Source organism: Belonocnema kinseyi, chromosome 6 (genome assembly GCF_010883055.1).
Source record: "Belonocnema kinseyi isolate 2016_QV_RU_SX_M_011 chromosome 6, B_treatae_v1, whole genome shotgun sequence".
In the NCBI taxonomy this organism is placed as follows: Eukaryota; Metazoa; Arthropoda; class Insecta; order Hymenoptera; family Cynipidae; genus Belonocnema; species Belonocnema kinseyi.
Genome location: NC_046662.1, coordinates 59,552,921 through 59,562,930, shown reverse-complemented (window position 1 = coordinate 59,562,930; position 10,010 = coordinate 59,552,921). Strand labels below are relative to the sequence as shown.

General features: G+C 25.5%; 1 protein-coding gene across 1 annotated transcript in view; it reads left to right on the top strand.

Moving 5' to 3' along the window:
* The window catches only part of LOC117174977 (G protein-coupled receptor kinase 2), a 112,422-nt gene that overhangs the window by 76,224 nt on the left and 26,188 nt on the right, over positions 1–10,010 (top strand). The gene's annotated exons all lie outside the window — the stretch shown is intronic.

The window sequence follows — 10,010 nt, the reverse complement described above, 5'->3', positions numbered from 1 at the left end:
AACCACCATCGTAAGAAAGTAATTATTACCTAGGCAGAAAATGGAACGTTATGAGATTCAGTGTGTTTAGACTTGAGGTGCAACGAAGTAAATGTAATCTGGAAAATTGCCTGTTCCGATTCTTCACACTTTGTTATTTTTATGACCATCAAAGTCGTTTATTTCCTGTCTCAGATTTTCATCATCTGGAAATGTTTTTATTGCAAAAGATTTTCTAGATTAGATCCAGACAAATATTTTCTTGAACCAGAAAAACTGTTTTCTTGGATATACATGGAAATTTTATTGAGTGTAACAAAATTTGGTCGATTTAACAAAACACTTCAGGGCGAAGATTTGACCGAGGAACCGGGAAATATCAGGAAATTTAAATAAAAACCGAGAATTTACTTCAGATAGTAGAAAAATTGAAGTTTTCGTTATTTTAATAACTTTGTTTTAGTTAGAAAAGTCATTTTTATTTTATCTACAGTCGCAATTTTTTGTGATTATCTTGTTTTACTCTAATTAAATCACAATTTGTTATTCAATATTTATTATTCTCTATAATAAGAAAAACTTTTTGCAATTTTTTTCCCTAATATATTTTTCGCTGTCTTAAGTTTAATAATCGAATTGACGATATTTCAAACATACAGAAACAATCATTTTCTCAATGTTTTCAGAATATGGATTTATCACTTTTTGCTCTTACTCCTCATTTATCCTAACTTGGAACAGAAAATTTTAGAAAATAGTTATCGTTTTTATTTTAGGACAGGGATTCGAATTTTCGTAAAGAAATATAATTTTACTTGGAACAGCGATAATTTTTTTAATGGAACGAAATTTTTTAAAATGAATTATCATTTGGATTTAGAAGAAAGACATTTAAAAGAATTCCTGTTCCAAGCCCGAATTTTTCACAATTTGAAAGTTATCTCTTTTGTTAAAAATTCATTTTCTTGTTTGAAGATTCATATTGTTGTTTGAATTAGATTTTTAACAGTAAATTTAACTATTCAATTTTTGGTTAAAAGTGTTTTTTTTTTTTACTTTTATGGAAACTCAACTATTTGGCTGAAAATTGGAACTTTTATTAAGAAATTAACCAAATTAAAGAACTTTTTTGAAAATTGATGTACTTTGTGAAAAATTCGCCTTTTTATCGAAAATTAATCTTTATGGTCGGAAATCCATATTTATTGTATAAAATTCAAATTTCCAGTTAAAAATTCATCATTTTATTTGAAAATTCATAAGTTTTGTTGAAAATTAATTCCTTTATTCAATTCAATTCAATTATTCCAGTTAAAGATTCATCATTGTTGTTGAAAACTCATCTTTCTGGTTTAAAATTCAACTATCCCAGTTGAAGATTTACAGTTTTAGTTGAAAATTCATCGCTTTGTTTGAAAAAGTACCTATTTTTTGAAAGTTTGTTTTTTGTGTGTAAAAGCTGTTTGGTTGAACATTAATTTTTCAACTTAAAATTTAATCATTTAAGTTTTGGTTAGCAATTTATCTTTTTTAGTAAAAATTAATTATTTGTTGCCTAAAATTCAACTATTTCAGTTGAAGATTCATCTTTTTAGATGAAAATTCATCAGTTAGGTTGAAAATAAACTATTTTCTGGAAAATCCGTTTTTTTTTCAAAATTAATTTTTTCAACTAAAATTTTAACTCTTTCATTTTTAGTTGGAAATAGATATTTTTATTCGAAAATATAAATATTTGTTTCGAAATTCATTTGTTTTGCAATTTCTTGCACTATTGAATTTACGACAGTTTCATTACAAATTCGTCATTTTATGAAAAATTTCGTAAATTTAATTTTTCAGCATAGCAGCAAAAACAATAATTTCATCCATTTTTTATTATTTACAATCCAAATAATCAGATATGTTCAAATTTGTTAACTGTATATTTTGTAAATTTAAAATATGACTAGCTTTTTAAAGACTTAAAACAATTATTCTGGAAAATTTATTTTATATCATTAAAAATAAGTTTTTCTATACGAAGGAATAGTTTATCGAGGACGGTACTCATAGGGTATATCCCTCATGTTACTATGAATTTAAAAAAAATCAAGGAAAAAGAATCAAAAGTGAAAACTTTTTAAAGAAAATTTTCGTTTTTTTTCTTAACTCACCTGAATATAAAAGTGGCATTCAACCGTTAAAAAAATTTTGTTGATAAAAATAAAAAAAATTACGTTTCTCATAGTTTTCCGTGGAAAACTACATACTCAGGGAGATATTTTATATAAAAATTTCCAGAAAAATGAGAGTTTTTTGAGAGAAGCAAAAAGTATTATCAAAGAATAATCAAATAGAATTAAACTAATTTCATTATAATTTGCATTATTATTATAAATAAAGAATCTTGGTCAAACTATTGCAATAAAATAAAAATTTAACATCCTCATTATACTTGAAATTTTATTTTGTTTTTTTACAAGATTTAAAATATAAATTACTTCAAAATTTCAAGTATTTCTTTTTAAAACGTGAAATTATTGAGTCTGATTCTCATCAAATTCGAAAACTGCACCAATTCCAGTGAAATTATTTCTTTTTGTTAGAACTTAGCAACAAAATAGTAAACTGGATGAAGCGAAAGCGACCAAAATTGGTTAAGCGCCTTTGAAAATACTTTCATTTAAAATAAAATAAAAAGTGAAGTAAAGAAAGAAGAACAAAAAAGAAGACGTCCTCCAGACCCCCTTCTTTTTATTCCCTCGACTTTCTTTATTTTTGTCTCTTTAATCTTTAAACTAAAAATATAATATATAAATCTTTTTGACGTTGCGTTCTTTTTCTTTTCACTTCTTTTATTTTGGGCTTTCTCTATTTATATAGTATATTTAGAACTGTCAAATTGTTAGTTTTTCGATTTTGAACTATCCATTACTTATAAAACTGTTATATAATTATTGTAAGCATTATTTTTAAAATTAAATTCCAACTTTTTTCAGGATTAGATTGATCGAAAAAAAGGCTTTCATTTATAAATTGTATAAATTAGAACGATTAAAGTTTGGAGCACTTCAAATTTAAAATTTGATTAACTATTAAAGCATTTAAGTTCTAATTAGGATTTGCAATTTAAAAAAATAGAATCTTGTATGATTCTTCAAACGACAATTGTTTTAATTTCAAGGACGTAGGCGAAAAGCGAGATCTGGAAAAGGGGGCGATTTGTACCGCAATTTCGGTATACAAATAGCTAGATTTTTTGTGTCGATACTCCCTGATTTCAAACGCTGATAATTTGAGTGTTTTGTTTCGATAAAACTATTTTCCGCACTCGGCATCCTCATATCTCGGGAGCAAATTTTTATCTTTGTACCAATTTTAAAATCCGATTTTTAATCGCTACCGAAAGTTGATTTTCAAAAGCTGAGAAATTCTAACCTAAAATTCTTAGACGATTTATATGGTATAGGCTGTTTTAGGTCAAATATTTTTTATTTGGTATCGCAATCCGCATTCGAGCCTGCTCCAATTTTAGGTTATTGTAATTTTAAGATTATTATACATTTCCTCGAAACTGAATAACTTTTTCTGATAAATCCTTTTTGGCCTCAATTCATTGAAACTTCAGCTTGGAAGTGAACTGTTGTTCTTTCTGCCTATTCCGATTTTGATTTTAGAGAATATCTTTATGCTCTCCTGTAAAATTGAAATTCTGTACATTTTGTCTTTTTTGTTTACTGTCACACTTCAGTTATGGCCTTCTGAATAATACCTGCTTCTATTTTGCGCATTTGTGAGTAACGAATTTTGCGTAATCAACTTCAGAGTTATTTATTATCTCAATTTTTATATTTATGAGAAAAAAGGGTAATTTATCGCATCCTTATAGATAATACATTTTATAAAAAAATCATGTCTTAATTTAATGCGCAAATAATTCATGAAAAACATTCTTCTGCGGTCTAGAACTTTAAAACAAGAGGGAGATATATTAATAGAGATCATGTAACCTACCTCATCAGATTCGAGAACATTACACAGCTGAAATGGTTCGTGTCCCTGCTAGGTTTCTAGAATATTCCTGATAACGTTATTAAATATTGTGCTGCGCAATTTCGTCAAACGAATTTTGCGCAAATAGCTTCATCTGTAAAATGTTCTCCAATCCGGCAAGGTAGGTTTCGTGATATCTAATAATATATTACCCTTTTTGTTTTAAAGTTACAGACTACAAAAGAATGTAATTATTCATGAATTATTTGCGCATTAAATCAAGACTAGAATTTTAAATTAAATGTATTATCTGTAAGGAAACAATCAATTTAATTTATAGACAAAACAGAATGGCATTCTTACTTCATATCAAATTACACTTGTATACTTGCATATTTCGCGCATTAAATTAATAAAGAAAGGAATGTTTAAATTAAATGTATCATCTATAAGGAAACAATAAATTGTCCTTACTTTTCATACACACAATTGTGCAATATCATTTTATGACGCCATTGGTAACCTTCAAAAATATTTTAGAAACTTAGCACGGACACGAACCGCTTGAACCGTGGAATGGTGTCGATGTCGGTAATACGTCGGGAGCAGGAATCTTGTGGTGGTATAAATATTTCCATGTTGAGAAATGGTAAATTCCGATTCCTTGGTCTGATTTCTATACTCGTCAGTATTCACGTGTTTCCAACTGCGTGAAGAGGAATCACTTCCAGTTGATTCGCACATTGGAGTTCAGCTTGAGAAAAATACCTTGCGAGGAATGCCATTCCATATCTAATCAATATCCATTTGTTTGACCTTTCTGCAAGGATGGCGTCGTTAGAAATGTTTTCGCTCCCGTATCAAGACAAATTGTTACGAGGGATGATCTCGAAGGTTTATTAAAACGTTGAAACTATTCGAAGCTGTCAGCTTTACGATAAAACAAAATTTATAGTATTTCCACTGGGCTCAATGCGGGAATCAAATAAAAATAAAAAGGAGGCTTCAAGTAGGTTTATCGTCATGGGAAAAATGGATCCTTTCGAATCCCTTTTTGAAAAGGTATTGTTTTAATACTTCGTAGCCCAAAATGCTCTCATAACAGGAGATATAGGGTGATTTCTCATGAAAATAGGGGAATAAATTCTTTTTATTAACATTGCTGTAGGTACCATATCTCTGAGATTCTAAGTCAAAGTAGATTACAGTCTCAACAAAATAGTTGAATTTTCAACCAAAAATGATTCATTTTCTACCAAAAGAGCTGAATTTTCAACCCAAAAAGACGAATTTCCCGAAATTTTCAACAAGAGTTGAGTCATCAAGTTTTCAAGTTGCATTTTTAATCAGATAACTGAATTTTCTAACAAAATAATTGAATTTTTCAATCCAAAATGATGAAATTTCAACCATAGTTACGTTTTCAACCAAGTTACAACCAAGTTACATCCAAGTTACAACCAAGTTAGCAACAAAAAAATTTCAAGTCGATACTTTTACCAAAAAGCATTTTAATCTTTCGATTAAATTCGATAAAATTCGACCAAAGACAAAGAATTTTTAACAAAATAATTAAATTTTTAACCAAAGAAATGAATTTGGAAATCTACAGATCAAGCTTCAATAAAAAAATTACTTTTTAACCAAATAGTTGAATTTTCAACCAAAAAGATGAAGTTTCAACAAAATTCATGAATTTTCAACTAAAAATGGAATAGTTATATTTTCAGTTTGAAAAATTAATGAAGGAAATAAATTAATTTTCAAGAAAGTACAGTTAAATTCTTAAGTAAAGAAATTAATTTTCAACAAAAGAAATGAATTTTCAATTAAAAAAGACAAATTTTAAACGAAAGTAGAATATTTAAAATTTTAATTAAAAAATTAATTTTTACCCAAGAAAAAAACGAATTTTAAACAAAATGGTTAATTTTTTAACCAAAGAAGTTATTAATTAATATTCAACTAAAAATGTAAATTTTGAACCAAAAATGGAACAGTTATATTTTCAGTTAAAAACATTAATTTTTAACAACACCAAATTAATTTTCAACGAAATAGTTAAATTCTTAATTAAAGAAATTATTTTTCAACAAAATACATGAATTTTCAAGTAAAAAAAATTTTTACTAGTTACATTTTTAGTAAAAAAAAATTTTAAGCCAAAAAAAAGAAAACAAGTTTTCAACAAAATAGTTAACTTTTTGACCAAAGAAATTAATTTTAAACATAATAAATTAATTTTCAACTGAAAAGGGTAAATTTTGAACAAAAATGGAATAGTTCAATTTTCAGTTAAAAAAATTAATTTTTAACAATATAAAATGAATTTTCAACTGAAATACATGAATTTTTAACTGAACAAGATACATTTTCAACCGAAAATAAAATAGTTAAAAAATTAATGTTCAAACAAAAATGGAATAGTCATATTTTCAGTACTAAAAATTATTTTTTAACCCAGAAAGTAAAACGAATTTCCAACAAAATAGTTTAACTTTTTAACCAAAGAAATTAAATTTAAACAAAATATATGAATTTTCAATTAAAAAAGATCATTTTGAACCTAAAATGGAATATTTTTATTTTAAGTTAAAAAATTAATTTTTAACAACAAAATATTAATTTTTACCGAAGTAGTTTAATTCTTAACCATAGAAATTAATAATAAACAAAATACATGCATTTTTATCTGAAAAAAATCGAATTTCATCAATTCTGAGATAAAAATTAATTTTCAACGAAATGCTTCAATTTTCTACAAAGAAAAGGGGTTTTTGTTCAATATTATGAATTATCAACCAAGAAGATTAAAGTTTGAAGAAAATAATAAAGATTGTATGTTTATGCCCGAAGTTTATAAATGATACAATTATCTTTTTTGAAGCAATTTTTTTATTTTAAAAATTGATTACCATTTGTGAAATTGTGATCAAAATTTAGGTCCGCGCAATAAAAATTGCGAATTTTCGTTTTTCGAGCATGAACAATCAGAACACAGCAAAAATAATGAGAAAATCGGTCCAATGGTATTTTCACAAAACTACGAGCTTTTAGTATTTTATAGCGAATTCTATATTTGGAAATTAGAAAAGAAAACTTAAGGAAAGGGCCAATATCGGACAAAGTGTAAGAATGAAATGAAAAGCAAATGATGATTCAATGCGAAAAGCAAAAAGAACTGGAAGATGTTGAGGAAGAATTTCGTGAAAACATTAAAGTTCGATAAATTTTAATATAGACCATTTTCATTAGTTCTTGCGACCTAAAAGTTTTATTTTAACTTTGTTCAAAAGTTCAGAATTTGTTTAAATTACTATTATTTTGAAATATAATCCTAATCTTTTCATAAATAGTTCCGCTATAATTGTTCTTAAAGTAATAACAAAAAATAATATGGTTATAATTACAGCATACTTTTTTGTCACTGATACAAATATTATTGAAAATTGTTTTGAATTTAATCAAACTTATTGATAAACAATTATCATTGCATTACAATTTGTTACAATTCAATTTAATTGGCTGAATTGAAAAAAAAAAAAAAACAGTAGACCTTGAATTTTTTCAAAATTATACCTGGAAAACCTGGACAAGTGATGTGTTGAAAATGACCATGCAGCGGCGCTAGTAGTAACTTTGTTCTAGTTGTTTTGACTGTCATATGTCTTTTGTCATGTAAAGTGAAAATGACACAGTGGATTTTTCTAATAGTGTTTTTCTTTTGCTTTTTTATCGAATCATTTCCATTAATTATCACTCCGGTATGAAAATCAAGTTATGAAAGTGAACTCAAAGTGAATTAGAAGCTTTTTAATAATTATGAAATATATGAGGTTTTATTTTAAAGAGTAATTTCAAGTTTTAAAGATTTTAAAATGTGAAAAAATATATAAGACTATTTTATTTTTTTATTTTTCAAGATTTACCAATTTTTTAGGTAAACTGAATTTTGTCAGGGTGTGAAAAACAGTTCTTAAAATTCATGGGAAATTTTTTAATTTTTTAAAAGGGTTTGAAAGATTTTAAAGGAAAATTTTGCAATGTTGACATATTACATAATTTTAGAAAAAATTGAGTAAGTTTGAGAGATATTCAAAAGTTTCGAAACGATTAAAAAATAATTAAAACTTTTAAAGTTTTTTTCTAAATTTTGTAAAGTTTCACGAAAATGAAAGACATTTTTTCAGATTCTTAGGAAACATTAAAATAATTGTTTATTTTGACAAATTAGTTGGAAGAGATTATTGGAAGAGATTATTTAAAAAGATTTTACAAGACTCCAAAAATAGTAAAAGAATCTAAAAGATTTTAAGGTAATTTAAAAAATTTTTCAGAATGAATAAAAAATGCAGAAAAAATTTGAAAATTTTTTAGAAGAATGAATTATAAGAGAAATTTGAAAAAGGTTTTTAAACATAAAAAACATTTTCCTAAAATTTCTAATAATAGTTACGAAGATTTTAAAGCAAAATGTTTTAATTTGGTAAAAATTCAAAATAAAAACGAACGAAAAGAGAGTAAATTCAAAAAATATGTAGTAGAATTAAACATAATTTAGAAAGTTTTCAAGAGAATAAACAAATTTTCTTAAAATTTCTGGGACAAATTAGAAGACTGTAAAGTAATTTTTTTAATTTGGAATTATATTTGAAAATCTTGAGAAAAATTCGTGTCAGTTAAAAATATTTTCAGGAATTTAAGGCGTTTTAAATAGATCACAAATATTTGAAAACTCGGAAACATTTTCGAAAACTTATAAAATATTTCTTGATTTCTTCCCAACTTCTAAAAGAGATAAACATCTTTTAAAAACTCTGAAATTTTTCATAATATGTAGTAAAGTCCTAGATAATAAAGAAATTTCTTTAAAATCTTCTAAATTCTTTTCTGACACGCCTGCAATATTTAAAAATCTTCTGCATTCGCTCAAGAATCTTATGAAAATTTTATTTCCATAAATTTAAGAACGAAATGGTAATACTTATTTTCTTGTTTTCAATTCTCAGAATTTAATCTCAACTTGGATTTATTACAGTACTTCGAAAAATAATTTTCCATTAATTTGGGTGTTGCCAAAGATAAAAAAATATTTTTTAATGGTCTTTCTTTAAGAGTTCACATTTAAGAGTTCGTTATTTCATTGTAATAGAAAAAAATATTTCAGGATTTATTATATTGATTGTTTGTCATATATAGATATAAGAATTATGTTTATTATACAGTAGCATTATATTGTAAAGCGCCAATTCCATCCAAACACAAATTATCTCTTCATCACTGTATTGAAAAGTGTTTCAATATCCAAGACTAATACAAAATATCGAAAAAATGAATAACAAAATCATAAGTTATCAAGAAAAAAAATTGCCGAATTATAAAATAAATGAATTGTTAAATCCCCATAAATATTTCTATTCCTGAAATTTAAGTTTGACGAACTAAAAAATTTTTCGAAAATAATTTAGAAATTATTAATTAAATTGTTTGCCTTATTTATAATTCTATTAATAGCTCATAAGTTAATAATAAATTAACTATGTTCAGTAGTTCTAAATTTCGAGAATTGAAATATTTGCGGGAATTTAATAATTCATTTATTTCCCAAGTCAGCCTTGAAGTCGGTAAATTTTTGTTTATGATATTTTTAAATTCGGGATTTTATTTTTTGTCAATTAAAAAACTTGCCATTTTTAAAAATTTTTTAAATTTTCTAATTTCATAATACTATATATTTTTAGCATTTTTTTCATTCATTTGTGTATTCGTTATTAATTTTTCTATTCTTTATAATTTCTGAATATCCATGCATTGGTTTTGTTTGAATAATGTCAATTGAGAAGCGTACAAGAGAACTTTGAACATCGCAGGTCTTAGCAATGAGGAAATGAGTAGACGTAGAAATGATTATAGACGCGAAAACAGGATACTTAAACGATTAGTTAAAGAAAGTAATACAATTAGAGCAGAAGAAGAGTTAAAAATACAAAACGACTTTGAAGGAAGCAGGAAACTACTTTATAAAAAAATGAAAGGAAACAAAAGTTCAGAAATTG